General features: G+C 42.1%; 1 pseudogene; it reads left to right on the top strand.

The window, feature by feature from the left end:
* The first annotated feature begins 465 nt into the window (after positions 1-465).
* The window catches only part of LOC117077678, a 36,251-nt pseudogene continuing 17,235 nt past the window's right edge, over positions 466-19,481 (top strand).

The raw sequence follows: 19,481 nt of genomic DNA, 5'->3' as shown, positions 1-19,481 counted from the left end.
GGCTAACGCCTATAATCCCAGCACTTTGGGAGGCTGAGACGGGCAGATCACCTGAAGTCAGGATTTCAAGACCAGCCTGGCCAACGTAGCGAAACCCTGTCTCTACTAAAAATACAAAAATTAGCTGGGCGTGGTGGTCCACACCTGTAATCCCAGCTACTCGGGAGGCTGAGGCAGGAGAATCACTTGAATCTGGGAAGTGGAGGTTGCAGTTGGCCGAGATGACGCCACTGCACTCCAGCCTAGCAACAGAGTGAGACTCCATCTAAACAAACAAACAAACAAAAAATTCAGATATGGTGGTGCATACTTGTGTCCCAACTACTTGGGAGGCTGAGGCAGGAGGATCGCTTGAGCCCAGGAGTTTGAGTTTGCAGTGAGCTGAGATCATGCCATTGCACTCCAGCCTGGGTGGCAAAGCAAGACTCTATCTCAAAAAAAGAAACAATGAAAAAGAAAGGCGGCATGATCTTTATTCACATCCCCTCTCTAAAAGTATTCTTAAACTTCAGAATAGAAGCAAGGAACATAGGTGTTACACTGGAAAATCATTCCAAGCTGGCAGTATGGAAGAAGGTGAGCAGGGCACACTGTCTCTAGACTAATTTCCCTCCAATTAAGCTTTGAAGGTTTGGTAAGAATAGTTGATGAGATGAGAACAGTAGTTATACACCCTTTCTTTTACATATATTAAAATATTCTAGGCTGGGCACGGTGGCAGTGGCTCAGAGCTGTAATTCCAGTACTTTGGGAAGCCAAGGTGGGCAGATCACCTGAGCTCAGGAGTTTGAGATCAGTCGGGGGTGGCGGGGGAGAACATGGCAAAACCCTGTCTCTACTAAAAATACAAAAATTAGGCTGGACATGGTGGCTCATGCCTGTAATCCCAACACTTTGGGAGGCCGAGGTGGGAGGATCATGAGGTCAGGAGTTTGAGACCAGCCTGACCAACATGATGAAACCCCATCTCCACTAAAAATACAAAAATTAGCCAGGTATGGTGGCACACGCCTATAATCTCAGCTACTCAGGAGGTTGAGGCAGGAGAATCATTTGAACCCGGGAGGCGGAGGTTGTAATGAGCCAAGGTTGCGCCACTACACTCCAGCCTGGGCGACAGAGTGCAGTCGCACTTAAAAAAAAAAAAAAAATTTGTCATGTGTGGTGGTGCACATCTGTAGTCCCAGCTACTAGGGAGGCTGAAGCAGGAGAATTGCTTGGGCCTGGAGGCTGAGACAGGAGAATCACTTGGGCCTGGGATGCAGAGGTTGCAGTGAGCCGAGATCATGCCACCGTACTCCAGTCTGAGCAGCAGAGCAAGACCTTGTCTCAAAAAAAAAAAAAAAAAAAAAAAAAATTCTTAACACTTTATGACAACTGTGAGAGAAGTAATGAAGAGAGAACAATATTCACTATCACCTCAAAATTAGCAGAATTAGGGAGTAAACTTTGATTTGATCAGAAAAAAAAGTGGTTTGTTTCCCTCTTTTGAGCCATTGATTTGATCTCAAGGGGACATACCCTTATTGTTGTACAGCTGAGCACTGATATTAATAGCAAGAGGTCAATCACATTTTCCCCTATAACTCTCGCTTCCTTTTACTTACCATATTTTGTGACTGTGTTTTTGCGGTTTTCTTCTATTGTCATGACCTTGAAAAGAATATAGTCAGCTTCTACCCATTTGTATTAATGTAGGAGAGCAGTGATACAGCTACAAGAAAAGTGTAGATAAACCAAATGTCAAATAATCATAGGCTGTTCCCACTGGAAGAGCCATAGAAATAACTGAAGCCAGTTCATCACGTTTATGTTTGGAAAAACAGAAACCCGAGAGAGAAGGTGGCAAACCTGATGATTTCCATTCCTGTTCTCTGATATATGACTTTATTGCCACACACTTTCCTTTCTAATTATTATTTGTAAAGGTTATTAGTTGGCATTCCTGGGACATGTAGCCAATTTGGTGTTAAAAACAATAGATCCAGAGCCATACAAATGGTAGGGAAAGGTAGACCCAAATTAAACATTAATCCTGAACGATCAGATCCAGAGTCGACTCTAGCTTTCATTGGTTAAGTGCTGGCTTTCTCCTAGGTTCTGTCCCTGGCCCTCTTTTCTTCTATTTAGAGTATCTTTACATTCAGGGTTGGTCTATCTGGCAAACGTAAGTCTAACTCTGAATTAGCCCCTCCTGCACCCTGGCAACTTTCATCCTATTCTTTGCCTTTATGAATTTGTGAATTTAATTATCTTCTATTCCAAATACGAGTGAGATCATGCAGTTTTTCTCTTCTGTGTCTTGTTTATTTCACTTAGTATAATGTTCCCAGCTCCATCCATGTTGTCACAAATGGCAGAATTTCCTCCTCCTCCTCCTCCTCCTCCTCCTCCTCCTTCTTCCCCTTCTTCCCCTTCTTCTCTTTCTCCTTCTTCTTCTTCACAGTGTCTTGCTCTGCAACCTCAGTCTCCTGGGCTCAGGTGATCCTCCTGCCTCAGCCTCCTGAGTAGCTGGGACTATAGGTGTGTACCACCACACCTGGCTAATTTTTTGATTTTTTTGTAGAGACAAGGTCTCATTATGTTGCCCAGGCTGGTCTCAAACTCCTGAGCTCAAGCAATACTCCTAGCTCAGCCTCCCAAAGTGCCGAATTGCAGGTGTGAGCCACTGCACCCAGCCTTTTCTTCTTTTCTGAGGTTGAATAATATTCCATTATATATCTATACACCACAGTTTCTGTATCCATTCATTCATCAAAGGACATGTAGGTTGTTTCTACACCATGGCTACTGTGAATAATGCTGCAGTGAACATGGAAATGTAACTATCTCGTCAATATGCTGATTTCATTTCCTTTGGATGTATACCCAGAAGCAGGATTGCTGGATCATTTGGTAGTTCTATTTTTAATTTTTGAGGAGCCTTCATATTATTTTCCATAATGGCTGTACTAATATACATTTTTACCAGCAGCGTACAAGAGTTCTCTTTTTTCCACATCCTCACCAACACTTATGTTTTCTCTTTTTGATAGTAGACATTCATTCTAACAGGTGTGAGGTGATATCTCATTGTGGTTTTGATTTTCCTTTCCCTGATTAGAGATATTCAGAATCATTTCATATATCTATTAACAATTTGAATTTCTTCTCTTGAGAAATGTCTATTTAGGTCCTTTGCCCACTTTTTAATTGGCATATTTGTGTTTTTGGCATTGAGCTATATGGGTTCCTTATATATTCTGGGTATTAATCCCTTATTGGATATATAGTTCACAAATATTTTCACCCATTCTGTATGTTGCCTTTGCATTTTGTTGATTGTTTCCTTTGCTGTGCAGAAGATTTTTAGTTTGATGAAGCCTCACTCATCTATTTTTCTTTCATTGCCTGTGCTTTTGCTGTCATGCCAAGACCAATGTCAAAAAGACTTTTCTTTGTTTTCTTCTAGAGTTTTGTGGTTTCAGATCTTATGTTTAAGCAATCTATTTTGAGTTGATTTTGTATATGATGTGAGCTAGGGGGTCTTAGTCTTTTTGTGATGCTGTAACAGAATACCAAATATTGGATAATTTATAAACAATAGTTTATTGACTCATGGTCTGGAAGCTGGGAAGTCAAAGAGCATGGCGCCTACATCTGGCAATGGCCCTCATGCTCTATCATCTCATGGCAAAAGGGGAGGACAGAGAGAAAAAAAGGGGACTGAACTCCCACAATAACTGCATCTTCATTGATAGCTGCATTAATCAACCCATGAAGGTGAAGCCCTTATGTCCTCCTAATCATCCTTAAGATCCCACCTCTTAATACTCTGACAATGGCAGTTAAATTTCAACATGAGTTTTGGAGGGAATATTCAAATTATAGCAGGGTCCAATTTCATTCTTCTGCATGTGGATATCCAGTTGCCCCAACACCATTTGTTGAAGAGACTATCCTTTACTCATTGTGTGTTCTTGGCACCCTTGTTGAAGATCAGTTAACCATAAATGCATGGGTTTATTTCTGGGCCCTCTATTCTGTTCCATTGGTCTGTATGTCTGTTTTTCTGTCAGTACCATACTGTTTTGATTGCTATAGCTGTGTAATATAATTTGAAGTCAGGAAGTATGATGCTTCTAGCTTCTTGAATGATTGCTTTGGCTATTTGGTGTCCCATACAAATTTTAGGATTCCTTTTCCTATTTCTGTAAAAAATAATTGGGATTTTGGTAGGGATTGCATTTAATCTGTAGATTGCTTTGGCTAGTATGGACATTTTAACAATATTAATTCTGCCAGTCTGTGAACAGGGGATGTCTTTCCATTTGTTTGTGTCTTTTAAAATTTCTTCCATCAATGTTTTATAATTTCTAGTATACAAATTTTTCACCACTTTGGCTAAGTTAATTCCTAAGGATTTTATTCTTTTTGCTGCTAATATAAATGGGATTTTTAAAATTTGCATTTCAGATAGTTTGTTGTTAGTTTATGGAAATAACATTAATTTTTTAACTTTTATTTTAGGTCCAGGAGTATATGTGCAGATTTCTTATTTAGATAAATTGTGTGTCATGGACATTTGGTGTGCAGATTATTTTGTCGCCTAGGTAATAAACATAGTACCTAATAGGCAGTTTTTTGATCCTCACCTTCCTCCCACCCTCCATTTTCAAATAGACCCTGGTGTCTGTTGTTCCCTTCTTTGTGTCCATGTGTACTCCATGTTTAGCTCACACTTATAAGTGAGAACATGCAGTATTTGGTTTTCTCTTCCTGCATTAGTTTGCTTAGGCTAATGGCTTTCAGCTCCATTCACATTGCTGCAAAGGACATGATCTTGGGTTTTCTGTTTTTGTTTTTGTTTTGTTTTGTTTTGTTGTTGAGACAGGTTTCACTCTTGTCACCCAGGCTAGAGTGCAATGGCACAATCTCAGCTCACTGCAAATTCCATCTCCTGGGTCCAAGCGATTCTCCCACCTCAGCCTCCCGAGTAGCTGGGATTACAGGCGCCTGCCACCATGCCTGGCTAATTTTTGTATTTTTAGAGACAGGGTTTCACCATGTTGGACAGGCTGGTCTTGAACTCCTGACCTCAGGTGATCCACCCGCCTTGGCCTCCCAAAGTGCTGGATTACAGGCGTGAGCCACCGCGCCTGGCTAATCTTGTTTTTTTTTTTTTTTTCAGTATCTTGCTCTGATGCCCAGGCTAAAGTGCAGTGGGGTGATCTCGGCTCACTGCAACCTCTGCCTCCTGGGTTCAAGTGATTCTCCCACCTCAGCCTCCCGAGTAGCTGGGAATACAGGCATGTGCCACTATGCCTGGCTAATTTTTTGTATTTTTAGTAGAGATGGGGTTTCACCATGTTAGCCAGGATAGTCTTGATCTCCTGACCTTGTGATCCGCCCACCTCAGCCTCCTAAAGTGCTGGGATTACAGGTATGTGCCACCATGCCTGGCCAATCTTGTTCTTTTTATGACTGTACCCCATAGTATATATGTACCACATTTTCCATGTTATGTATGTACCATATTTTCTTTATCCATTCTACCATTGATGGGCATTTAGGTTGATTCCTCTTTTCTATTGTGAGTAGTGTTGCAGTGAACATATGTGAGAAATGACACTAATTTTTGCATATTGGTTTTATATCCTGCAAATTTACCCAGTTTATTTATTAGTTCTAGCAGTTATTTTGGTAGCATCTTTAGGGTTTTCTGCATATATGATCATGTCATCAGCATATATAAATCATTATACTTCTCTTTTTATTTGGATGTCTTTTATTTCTTTCTCTTGCCTAACTGTTCTGGCTAAGATTTCCAGTACTGTGTTGAATAGCAGGACAAGAGTGGGCATTCTTGTCTTGTTCCAGATCTTAGAGGAAAAACTTTCAGTTTTTCTCCATTGCTTATATGATGCTTGTGATGATTTTTAATATTTTGCCTTTATTTTGTTAAGGTAAGTTCCTTCTGTACCTATTTTGTTGAGGGTTTTTATCATGAAGGGATATTGAATTTTGTAAAATACTTTCTTTGTGTCTATTGAAATGATCATATGGTTCTGCTTTCATCTAATTAATGTGGTGTATCACATTGATTGATTTGATATATTTGTATATTGAACTGTCCTTGCATCCCACTTGATCATGGTGTATAATCCTTTTAATGTGTTATTGAATTTGGTTTGCTAATATTTTATTAAAGGTTTTTGCATCTACGTTCATTAGGGATATTGGCCTATAGTTTTCTTTACTTGTGATGTCTTGTCTGGCTCATGGTATCAGGGTGATGCTGGCCTTATAAAATGAGTTTGGAAGTGTTCCTTCTTCCATTTTTTGGAAGAGTTTAAGAAATTTTGGTATTAATTATTCTTTGAGTGTTTTGTAGAATTTTCCAGAAGCTTGTCTAGTACTGGACTTTTCTTTGTTGGAAGCTTTTTGATTACTGACCCTATCTCTTTGTTTCCTTTCTTTTCCTTTTATTTTCTTTTTTTCTTTTTGTTGAGACAGAGTCTCACTCTGTCACCCAGGCTGGAGTGCAGTGGTGTGATCTTGGCTCATTGCAAGCTCTGCCTCCTGGGTTAACGCCATTGTCCTGCTTCAGCCTCCCGAGTAGCTGGGACTACAGGCACCCGCCACCACACCTGGCTAATATTTTTGTATTTTTAGTAGAGATGCGGTTTCACCGTGTTAACCAGGATGGTCTCTATCTCCTGATCTCGTGATCCGCCCGCCTTGCCCTCCCAAAGTGCTGGGATTACAGGTGTGAGCCACTGCACCCGGCCTTATCTCTTTGTTTCTTATTGGTCTCTTCAGACTTTCTATTTCTTCTTGATTCAGTCTTGGTAAGTTGTGTGTTTCTAGCAATTTATTCATTTTTTTCTAGGTTATTCAACCTAGAAACCTAGGTTGTTCATAATAGTCCCTTATGATCCATTTTCTGCGTCATCCATTGTAATGTCTCCAGTATAATTTCTGATGTTCTTTTTTCTTTCTCTTTTTTTTCTGTCACTGTCCACCTAGAGATACATTTCTGATTCTATTAATTTGTGATTTCTCTTTTTTTTTCTTAGTGTAAGTTTGTTAATTTTATCTTATTGATTGCCTGTTTCATTCCACTGCTGAGAAGATACTTGGTATGATTTCAATATTCTTAAATTTGTTAAGACTCATTTTGTGATCTAACATGTGATCTATCCTGCAGAATGTTCCATGTGCACTAAAAAAGAATATGTATTCTGCTGCTTTTGGGTAGAGAATTCTGTATATGTCTGTTAGTCTATAGTGTTGTTCAAGTAAGCTGTTTTTTAATTGATTTTCTGCCTGGATGTTCTATCCATTATTACAAGTGGGGTATTGAAGTTTTCTACTGTTATTGTAGTACTGTCCATTCCTCCCTTCAGATCTGTCAATATTTGTTTTAAATATTTAGGTGCTCTGATGCTGGGTGCATATATATGTATAATTATTATATTTTCCTGCAGAGTTGATCCTTTTATCATTCCATAATGACCTTATTTGTCTCTAGTGACAGGTTTTGACTTAAAGCCTATTTTGTCTGTATAAGTATAGCCACCCCTGTTCTATTTTGGTTATGATTTGTATGGAATATCTTTTTCCTCACTCCTTCACTTTCAGCCTATGTGTGTCTTTATATCTAATGTCAGTGTCTTGTAAATAGCATATCGCTGCATCTTGTTTCTTATTCATTCAGCCACTCTATGCCTTTAGATTGGAGAGTTTAGTCCATTAACATTGAAAATAATTATTGGCACATAAGGACTTACTATTGCTATTTTATTATTTTTATCTGTTTTGCAGTTCTTTCATTTCTCTCTTGCTGTCATCTTTTGTTATGTAATTGTTTTTGTAGTTTATCATCTACTGATTGAACCACTTGCAGCAGTCTCTCTGCCTAATTTGCTTCCCTGCCTCCATAATTGCCCTTCTTCGATTCTATTGCAAATTTATTTATTTATTTTTATTTTATTTTATTTTACTTTTATTTTTTATTTTTTTGAGACAGAGTCTCATTCTGTTGCCCAGGCTGGAGTGCAGTGGCACGATCTCAGCTCACTGCAATCTCCACCTCCTGGGTTCAAGCGATTCTCCTGCCTAAACCTCCTGAGTAGCTGGGATTACAGGCGCCTGCCACTACGCCCAGCTAATTTTTTGTATTTTTAGTAAAGATGGGGTTTCACCATGTTGGCCAGGCTTGTCTCAAACTCCTAACCTTGTGATTCACCCACCTCGGCCTCCCAAAGTGCTGGGCTTACAGGTGTGAGCCACCTCCCCCAGCCTGCAAATTTATTTAAACCAGTTGAGCCTCTCACATCATCAGGTACTTTTCAGTGATATCAGTAGCTTCTAATGATTAGAGGTAGCTGTGGAGTTTAGTTCTTCCTCATCCTCCACAATCTCCCAACCAGTTGGTATGTTCTAATGAAAACACAAATTTGGCGCAATTCTGTCAATCATGCCTTTTTTAGCACTTATTCTTGAAGCCTGTCTTCACAAGCTCCGTTAAGCCCCATGTAGGAACAGTTCACTTGAAGCACATGCAGCAGTTCTCCAGTGGTAGCAACATTTTTGCTCAATGGCTAGACCAGGCAATAGAATCTTCCATTAAGTGTCAGGATGTGGAAACTAGTAGATTCCTAGAACTAAGACACCACTCTGGGATCACCAGTTTTTTAGGCTTCATTCATGTGAGGGTAGAGAGACGTGTCCATCCATATATCTGGAACACCATTTATTTCATGAATGAGTGACTCTTTTATGTGAATGAGCAAACCCTCTAGTGTAGGTTTAAGTAGATTGGTTGCAGTTTTTCAGTAGCTGCCTCTGGAGTGTGGACTCACAATTAGTGTCTTTATATGCAAACTAAGTGCGGCTGGAATGTGTTCATCACTGGGGGTACTTCAGATATTAACGGCCCCTAGAGTATATGTATATCTACATGTACATGTGTATAAGTGTATGTGTATCTCACACTGTCTCTGCAGAGTATTTTTAAGTAAATTGTAGGTCATACAACAAATCTACTCTCCCATATATATCTGTCTACATGGTTCCCCTACATAAAACTCTTTTCTTCTATGATTCCTTGTTGCCTACAAAATAAAGTCCAAATTCCTTCATGTGACCTACAGAACGCCCCTGTCCAGAACAGCCCCTACCTCTTCCTTGCTTGTGCTTTATGGTCTAGTGGAGAATTGCCAAAGTGCTTGTAATTAGCCTCCATCAACAATACTGCTGTATTCCTGTGTTTTGTGCTCATGCTGTCCCCCGCCTGGTAAACCTTTCCCATCTTCACCTGGCTCTTTTTTTTTTTTTTTTTTTGAAACAGAGGCTCACTTTGTTACCCAGGCTGACGTGCAGTGCAGTGGTGTGATCTCGGCTCACCACAACCTCCAACTCCCTGGTTCAATTGATTCTCCTGCCTCAGCCTCACGAGTAGCTGGGATTACAGACACGCACCACCACGCCTGGCTAATTTTTGTATTTTTAGTAGAGACGAGTTTTCACCATGTTGGCCAGGATGGTCTCAATCTCCTGACCTCGTGATCCGCCCACCTTGGCCTCCCAAAGTGCTGGGATTACAGGCGTGAGCCACTGCGCCTGGCCCTCACCTGGCTAACTCTTATTCATCTTCTGTGACTCAGCTCCAGGCATCAGTCCTTCCAAAAAGCTTTCCGTAACCTCATTTGGAGTTAAGCTTATTCATTTTATCTAACACTTGTGTAGTGCTTACTCTGTGTCAGGAATTATTCTAAGCACATTTAATCCTCACAACTCTGTGAATTAGGTTTTGTTATTATCTTGATTTTCAGATGAGGAAACTGAGGCACATAGCGGTTTAAGTTGCCCATGTTCACATAATTTGTAGGTGACAGATTCACACTTCAGATCCAGGCTGTCTGGCTTGGAAACTGCCTTTGCAAAAATTTTAACAGTGAGAAAATTATGGCAATGGGGGAGATCCGATCTAGCCAGTCCCCATCTTGCCTTTAGCCTTCAAGCTACCCTTAATTATTCCTGGGCTTAGGCCAAGCTAACTTTGGGAGATATTTAGTTTATAGTTTATTTTTATTTTTATTTTGAAACAGAGTCTTGCGCTGTCACCCAGGCTGGAATGCAGTGGTACGATCTCGGCTCACTGCAAACTCTGCCTCCTATGTGCAAGTGATTCTCATGCCTCAGCCTCTCAAGTAGCTGGTACTACAGGCGTGCACCACCACACCTGTCTAATTTTCGCATTTTTAATAGAAACAGGGTTTTGCCATGTTGGCCAGGCTGGTCTGGAACTCCTGGCCTCAAGTGATCTGCCCACCTCAGCCTCCCAAAGTTCTGGATTACAGACGTGTGCTACCATGCTGGGCCTATAGTTTAAATGCTAATAGCCCTTCCCCAAAGCTCACTTCTTTTTAAAAGCTAATGAGAGACCACCAGGTTAGGAGGATAGAGGAGCCTGAATTCTGCCAAAGTGTAGACATAAATGATTGCCAACCATTATTCCAGAGATCACCAGATATGCAACTTCCCCATTTACTCCTGCAGATAACATCACTATTGTAGAACCTAAGATTGGCTTTTTGAGATATCATTTCAGGTTTTTCGCGTGTCTGAAGGACTGATGACTCCACCTGAACCTGCCAACCACTCCTGTGGTCTCAACCAAAAGTGACTCAGTGTGCATGAGGACTATTTCCCATACCCCCATGTTTGCACCCCTACCAATCAGCAGCAAGCACCCATTGCTTAGCTACCCCCACCCCTTCTCCTGAACTGTCTTTGAAAGACCCTAGCCCCTAAATTATCAGGGAGACTGATTTCTTTTTTTTTTTTTTTTTGTTGAGACGGAGTCTTGCTCTGTCGCCCAGGCTGGAGTGCAGTGGCCGGATCTCAGCTCACTGCAAGCTCCGCCTCCCGGGTTTACGCCATTCTCCTGCCTCAGCCTCCCGAGTAGCTGGGACTACAGGCGCCCGCCACCTCGCCCGGCTAGTTTTTTGTAGTTTTTTAGTAGAGACGGGGTTTCACTGTGTTCGCCAGGATGGTCTCGATCTCCTGACCTCGTGATCCGCCCGTCTCGGCCTCCCAAAGTGCTGGGATTACAGGCTTGAGCCACCGCGCCCGGCCAAGGGAGACTGATTTCAATGATGACTCCATCTCTTACATGGCATGGCTAGCCTCATAGCTATTAAATTCTTTCTTGGGGGGGGGGCAGGTAGAGGGTCTCACTCTGTCATCCAGGCTGAGTGCAGTGGTGCAATCATGGCTCACTGCAGCCTCAAACTCCCAGGCTCAAGAGATCCTCCCATCTCAGCCTCCTGAGTAGCTGGGACCACAGGTATGTGCCACCACACCCTGCTAATTTTTGTATTTTTTGTAGAGACAGAGTCTCGCCATGTTGCCAAGGCTGGTCTCCAACTCCTGGGCTCAAGTGATCCACCTGCCTTGGCCTCCAAAAGTGCTGGGACTACAGGCATGAGCCACTGTGCCTGGCCTAAACTCTTTCTGTATTGCAATGCTGTGGTCTGATTTTGTCTGTGCTGTGGGCAGAAGAACCCATCAGGCAGTTATAGCTTTGGAGTCTGTGCTCTTAATCCATATGCAGTGCTACTTCCCAAGGGCACATCCTCTGTATTCCAGCAGCACCCTAGGCATGCTTCTATCTTAGCATTTAGCATAATAATTCAAAAATGCTTCATTTTGTATGTGCCTGCTAGTTTACCATGAAGCTCTTAAAATGTATTAATATCTGAGGCAGTATGGTATAGTGGTTAAGATCATGGAGTTTGGAATTAGATAGAACTGGGGTTAAGTTCCATCTCTGCTATGTATTGGGTGTGTAAACTTAGGCAAATTATTTAATCTTTCTTTTCTTTTTCTTTTTTCTTTTTTTTGAGACAGAGTCTTGCTCTGTTGCCCAGGCTGGAGTGCAGTGGCACGATGTTGGCTCACTGCAACTTCTGCCTCCCAGGTTCAAGCCATTCTGCTACCTCAGCCTCCCGAGTAGCTGAGACTACAGGTGTGCACCACCATGCCCAGCAATTTTTTGTATTTTTAGTAGAGATGGGGTTTCACCATGTTGACCAGGCTGGTCTCGAACTCCTGACCTCAGGTGATCTGCCTGTCTTGGCCTCCCAAAATGCTGGGATTGCAGGCATGCACCACCGTGCCTGGCCAAATTATTTAACCTTTCTATGACTTGCTTTTTTCACCTGTAACGTGGGTATCTTCTCACTCCTAGCTGGTGCTTTTCCCTAGGCTTGAACATTTCCAGTCTTTATTTCTGAGCCCTCCATGGTTTGTTTCTGACCATCTGGACAGAAAAAGAGAGGACAATTCCAGCCTTGTCCTGAACATAAAACCACTAGCATCTACCTGAGTTTATTTTGTGCACTGTGTGCTTTGACTCATGTCCAGATCCTCTTCCTCACTCTGGAACCCCCTACAGATCCCTCATGATCTGGCTAGAGACCATATCAAGTGGGGCTAAGAATATCTCACAGGGTAATGGAAAGAATGAAATGACATGATGTATCTAAAGCACCTGGCAGAGGGTCTTACATAGTAAGAAACTCTGAGTAATGCCTGACACTTATAACTCATTATTAATATCTCTCCATCTCTAGCAACCAGCACGGTGCCTGGACAATAGACATTTGAGAACTATTTGTTGAACTGAACTATTTTGGAAAACTTTAGGCTGACATAGATATCTGACGCATATCTTAGTATATATGACTTCAGAAATGATTCTCTGTAGTTAAGCAGAATGTGCTACCTCACTTTGCTAGGGCACCCAAAAGAGTTTTACCTCCAAAGAGTAGACAGCCCTGTAACTCTCCAGTCATGCAACTAATAAGCATATCTTTCTGGTCCTTGAAGCCATCAATTTTAATGCAGCTGAAGCTCAGATGGGATAGCTCATCACTTTGAAGTGAGACTTGTTATCGTAAGTCATCTCATCATCATTCAAAATGAAAGAGAACCTCATTTCGTTTCCTTTCCTTAGAACAAGGGCTTCAGAACTCCCCAGGGCTAGCTTGTCTCATTGGATCTCTGACCTTTTCAGTATTGAAATTCCTATGCAAATTTCCTTCTCAGCATCCCAGGGCTTTGATCCTTTGTGCGATGAATTTTATTTGTCAAATGGATGAAAAATGCAGTTACCAGACATGCCCAGGTCACCTTTGGAGAGTGTTGTGGTAACAAATGTCCCCAAATGCGACCATTGATCTTCTCTTCCTTTGAGAATCTTGAAGAGCCTCTAGTCAACCCCATTATCATCAGTGATCACTTCTCAGAAGTTTAGGTAGAGAGAGAAAGTGGATGAAATTTAACTGAATTTGTGTCAATCCCAGTCATTGCCTAAAATCTGGCAGTTCAACTAAACCTCTGATAGTTGGTTATGTTGTCACTTTTCTCTTTTCCCTGAAAACTGGTATATGGAACCTCCCACCTACCACCAACACGCATGAAAAAGCCCAACTAGCGGAGGGTTATGGATACATAGGTGCTGAGGGGATTTAATTTGAGGAAAGAATGACTCTAGTGTGGTTTTGATCAGGAGAGGCTGCCTGGAGAGGGTCTCTAGCCAGACCGTGAAGGACTGGTAGGGGGTTCCAGAGTCGAGGAAGAGGATCTGGATGTGAGGCAAAGCATGTAGTGTGTACATAATAAACTAGGGTGGATGCTAGTGGTTTTATGCTCAGGGCAAGACTGGGATTGTCCTCTCTTCTGTCCAAATCATCAGAAACAAACCATGGAAGGTCAAGAAACACAGAGGCTGAAAATGTTCACCCCTAGGGAAAAGCACTTGCTAGGAGTGGGAGATATAATTTCTTTTCTTTTCTTTTCTTTTTTTGGAGACGATGTCTTGTAATATTTCCCAGGCTGGAGTGCAGTGGCAATTCATAGGCATGGCCACAGCTCACTGCAGTATTGAACTCCTGGGTTCAAGCGATCCTCCCACTATGTCCGGCAGAAAATATGATTTCTGATCTTTGTTCTACCACTGACTTGTTCTATAATGATAGTCAGGTCATTTAAACCTCTCTTAGATCATTTCCTTGTCAATAAGATAGATGTATAATCAGGCTACCACACAGAACTGGTGGGAGGATTATATGAGAGCTCACATATATCCATCAGATATAAGTTATTGAGATACTATTATTAAAATGTAGATATCACAGGAAGAGAGACCACCTTCAGTCTTGTCAGCTTGCATCTTATTGGATAATGCCAGCTGCTCAAGGACCCCACGAAATCAGCATCAAGTACAGAGAAGAGAGAGAATTTTTTTTAAAACAAGTGAAGAAACCAAATCTCAGAGAGCTTTAATCGCTACCCAGTTGTTAAGCAGGGACTATGCCAAATTATTTATCATAAATGTAAATTACTTCACTGTTTTGTGCCAAGACCCTGGAAATCTATTTGTATCTCTTCGGAAGGCCCTGCCTTCTACAGGAAGGTTCTGCCAGACATGGTGGGAGGATCCCTTGAGCCCAGAAGTTCGAGGCTGCAGTGAGCTATGATTGTGCTGGGAATTGGTGAGAATTTCAAGGGTAAGTGGAAAGCTACTGAGGAGAGTATTTCGGAGGTCGGCAGCTAATCTCAGATACAAATAGTTTAATCACTTCGTGTGCCTTAATCCACACTGATCTCTGAGTGACTTGATAGCCCCTTAAACTTCAGTAGGTAAACCTATTTATTTCTACTGGTACAGAATTCTAATAAAAATAAATGTATTTTGTGTACTTTTGCATAACTTTGTAAATTTTGATTCTATTCTATGTAAACTACAACTATATATCATTCCTTTGAGCCTAACTTAGAAGAGAGAACTGGGAGTTGATAACACTGAAAAAGGTGGTAATATCATAGGCAAACATAGCAAACGTTTTTATAGGAAAGTCTCAGGAGAAAGGAAGCAAGTGAAAGTAAAGTGAGCATGGCAAAGAGTTGCACTTGGTAGGATCAGGGTTCAGGGAGTTCAAGTTTATATCAAGGTATGTCAGCATGTGCCTAGGCAGACGGAGAGGAAGAACGAGAGGCAGAGAAGGGAGAAAAAGGGAGAGGAGAGAGGGAGAGAGAGAGAGAGGAGAGAAGGAGGTAGAAGGAGAAGGAGGGGGGCAAGAGGAGAGGAGGGAGCAGGCGCGCGCACACACACGTGTACCCACGTGTGCATGCAATCCTGCTGCTCTCCCACACCTGGTAAGTGTGTCAGAGCCCTCCTGGTGCTTGTCCTTATTCATCAAAGCCACTCCAATCCTCTTTCTAGTCTAGTCAATCACTCCCTTTCTCCGCTACCAGGGAAACTTGACTGAGAGGAAGAGAAAGCTAAAGAAGTATCAAATTCCTCTCTAAGACATCTTCACTAGTCTTCCAGAACATCTCTCCCTTGAGAAGCAGAACTCTGAGGTCCGGGAAGACCTTCCGACCACTCCACTGAGACATTGCAATGGCTGCCTCCTCTTCACTTTCTGGCCTCTTGAGCCAACATTCAACATGATCTTCACGAGAGGTTGTCAGTTACCTTTCTAAAAACGTATTTGACTAGGTTTCTTCATGATATTTCAAAATATAAAGGCAGAAAAGAACTTAAACTTTAAACAAATTTAAATTTAAACAGTCTAAAAGGGAATTTAAGTAAACGTATGACTTTGTTGCAGAGGTTCTAGGCTTCCTTTTTTACAAAAGGATGGGAGATTTTAAAGCAACTGCTCTCTTTGACTAACCCAGAAAAATCTTTCTTACTTTATCTCCTTTGTATTTAGCCCCAATATCTGAGAGAATTTTAAACATAGTTTTTTCTAGGATTGGTGCCTAAGAGTCATTCCCTTAGGAAAACCCTACAGTTTTTTACACCTTTGTTGAATGAAGGAGCTGGTGGAAGTTCAAATTTGTATGTTAACATGTGACTTTAATCAGAGTCTGAAGATGGCCACTTGTTAGTAATTTCACACTGCATCATTTTTAAAAAACAGCACTTTTGTTCTGGTGAAGAGAGAGGCACTGGAATTCATCCCCATTGTCCGCTCCCCACCCAGTGTATTTTACAGAAATTCTTAACAAGTTTAATAGTGTGCTATTATAACATAATTGCAGCATTACACCAGAAGCATTATCAATACTAAGTATTCTCCAATTTAGAATGCATGAATAAACTCTCTAAAACTCTAAGAGTATCAATTTTTCTTAGCTAAATAAACTAAGTTCAAAGGTAAAAGGAATATTTCTTCTTACATTGAAGGTGGCATGTATTTGGGAGTAGTGTTTTGATAAGCGTTTGTGAGCTCCCTGCTGGTGAATTTTAAAACCTCCTTGCCAAAGTGTCTAGAGAATTCTTATGTATCTGTTATGGTAACACTAGCTCCCTCACTTTCAACATATGGCATCAGAAGTCACCCTGGATGCTGACAACCAGTCAACGCATGAGAAATGAGAAAGAGTGGCTTCTTAGGTTGGCCTGAATGTCATACATACCTGTCATAAGGTCCCCCCTAAATGCAAGAGGAACTAAGAAATGGTAGTTCCGATCTGCAGAGTCACTTCGCTGCTACAATTTAGCATGATGAAAGGACAGTACTCGCATTACTGATATTTGGGGGATAGTTAAGTTGCTTTGCCACAGTTGTATTTTGTCAGTTATTAGGTTATTGTCTCAGCTCCGAACCCACTTTTTTTTTTTTTTTTTTTTTTGAGACTGAGTTTTGCTCTGTCACCCAGGCTAGAGTGTAGTGGCGGGATCTTGGCTCACTGCAACCTCCGCCTCCTAGGTTCAAGCAATTCTCCTGCCTCAGCCTCCCGAGTAGCTGGGATTATAGGTGCCTGCCACCATGTCTGGCTAGTTTTTGTATTTTTAGTAGACACGGGATTTCACCATGTTGGCCAGGCTGGTCTCAAACTCCTGACCTCAAGTGGCCCGCCTCCACCTCCCAAAGTTCTGGGATTACAAGAGTGAGCCACCGTGCCTGGTTCCAAACCCACTCTTCTATACCCTACTTCATTATGCTAGCAATAGGACACTGCAAACCACAAGTCAGTTTTGTCTGCTGGCTTTGTGTTAGCTTCTGACAATAGGGGTCCCTACAGGGGGATTGCAAAGCTGAAGGAGAAAAGGACTTGCTCCTAGGTGTTTGCTGACTGTGGGTTGCCTGTCTGCTTGTAGTTCCTATGAGCACTACCCTGGCCTTGCCTCTTTACCCTGGAAAGAGCAAGTCCTTTCTATAGAATTGAGTGAGTCCAGTTTGCAGTTTTTCCATCACTTGAAAGAACCAATCTCGGCCGGGCGCCGTGGCTGGCGTCTGTAATCCCAACACTTTGGGAGGCCGAGGTGGGCAGATCATGGGGTCAGGAGATGGAGACCATCCTGGCCAACATGGTGAAACCCCGTCTCTACTGAAATACAAAAAATTAACTGGACGTGGTGGCACGTGCCTGTAGTCCCAGCTACTCGGGAGGCTGAGACAGGGGAATCACTTGCACCCAGGCGACGGAGGTTGCAGTGAGCCGAGATGGCACTCCAGCCTGGCGACAAAGCAAAACTCCCTCTCAAGGAAAAAAAAAAAAAAAGTAAGAACCAATCTCATCATGCTCTGCTCACAGACAGCACCAACAGTCTGTGCCCCTCCTTAGAAGTCTGGGTCCCAGCATCACAGGGACCCTCTTCCAAGCTCAGAGATTTCAGCACCAGCAAGCAGATGATCCCTTTTCAGAAGTATGGGTTTTAGTGGCCAGGCGCAGTGGCTCATGCCTGTAATCCCAGCACTAGGAGGCTGAGGCGGGCGGATCACAAGGTCAGGAGATCGAGATTGTCCCGGCTAACACGATGAAACCCCGTCTCTACTGAAAATACAAAGAATTAGCTGGGCATGGTGATGGGCTCCTGTAGTCCCAGCTACTCGAGAGGCTGAGGCAGGAGAATCACTTGAACCTGGGAGGCAGAGGTTGTAGTGAGTCGAGATCGCACCACTGCACTCCAGCCTGCGCAACAGAGCGAGACTCCGTCTCAAAAAAAAAAAAAAAAAAAGCAAGTATGGATTTTAGCTCCTTGCAGCCCCTCCCCCAAGTTTAATAATTACAACTCCCTTTTCCTCCTAGCCTAGGCTTCCTAGGCTTCTTGATATGTTTTTAGATTTCATAAAATTTGCAGTTGAAAATATGGATTGGCCAGGATCAGTGGCTCACGCCTGTAATCCCAGCACTTTGAGAGGCCGAGGCAGGTGGATCACCTGAGGTCAGGAGTTCAAGACCAGCCTGGCCAACATGGCAAAACTCTGTCTTTACGAAAAATACAAAAATTAGCCAGGTGTGGTGGCGTGTACCAGTAACCCCTGCTACTCAGGAGGCTGAGGCAGGAGAATCATTGAACCCGGGAGGCGGAGGTTACAGTGAGTCAAGATTGTGACACTGCGCTCCAGCCTGGGTGACACAGTGAGACTCTGTCTAAAAAAAAAAAAAAAAAAAAAAAAAAAGAAAATATGGATTCACATACTCAAGTTGTTCCAAGCATACTTAACATTTTTCATTAGCGAAATTATAAATTTGTAACTTTTTACTTTGGGATAATTATACACTCAAAAGAAGTTGAAATAAATAGTACAGAGACGTTCCATGTACCTATCACACAGCTTCTCCTATTGGTGACATTTTCTGTAATTATAGTGTATTGTCAAAACCAGAACATTAACTGGCACAATGCAACTAACCAGACTGGAAGTCTTAATTAGGTTTCACCAGTTTGGCATGCACGTATTGTTTTTTTGTATGTCTTTGTGATTATATAACATTTCCTCATGTGTATAGATTTTTAAAAATTGTTTAATTTTATTTTTTGTGCGTACATAGTAGGTGTATGAGGTTCATGACATGTTTTGATACTGGCATGTAATGCATAATAATCACATCATGTAAAATGGGATATCCATCACCTCAAGCATTTATCCTTTGTATCATAAACAATCCAATTATACTCTTATTGTTATTTCAAATGTACAATTACATTGTTCCTGACTATAGTCACCCTGTTGTGTTATCAAACATTAGGTCTTCTTCATTCTTTCTATTTTTTTGTATGCATTAACCATCCCTACTCCTGCCCTTCCCCCTACTATATTTCCCAGCCTCTGGTAAGCATCCTTTTACTCTCTCTCTCTTTTTTTTTTTTTTTTTTGGAGGAGTCTTACTCTGTTGCCCAGGCTGGAGTGCAGTGGTGCTTTCTCGGCTCACTGCAACCTCCGCCTCTTGGGTTCAAGAGATTCTCCTGCCTCAGCCTCCCGAGTAGCTGGGACTACAGGCATGTGCCACCATGCCTGGCTAATTTTTCTATTTTTACTATAGAATGGGGTTTCACCATGTTGGCTAGGCTGGTCTCCAACACCTGACCTCAAGTGATTTGCCTGCCTCGGCCCTCCAAAATGCTGGGATTACAGGTGTGAGATACCACACCTGGCCATCATCCTTCTACTCTCTGTGTCCATAAG

The sequence above is a fragment of the Trachypithecus francoisi genome, unplaced genomic scaffold, assembly GCF_009764315.1.
Source record: "Trachypithecus francoisi isolate TF-2019V2 unplaced genomic scaffold, Tfra_2.0 Lachesis_group6, whole genome shotgun sequence".
In the NCBI taxonomy this organism is placed as follows: domain Eukaryota; kingdom Metazoa; phylum Chordata; class Mammalia; order Primates; family Cercopithecidae; genus Trachypithecus; species Trachypithecus francoisi.
This window is presented reverse-complemented; position numbering and strand designations above follow the sequence as displayed.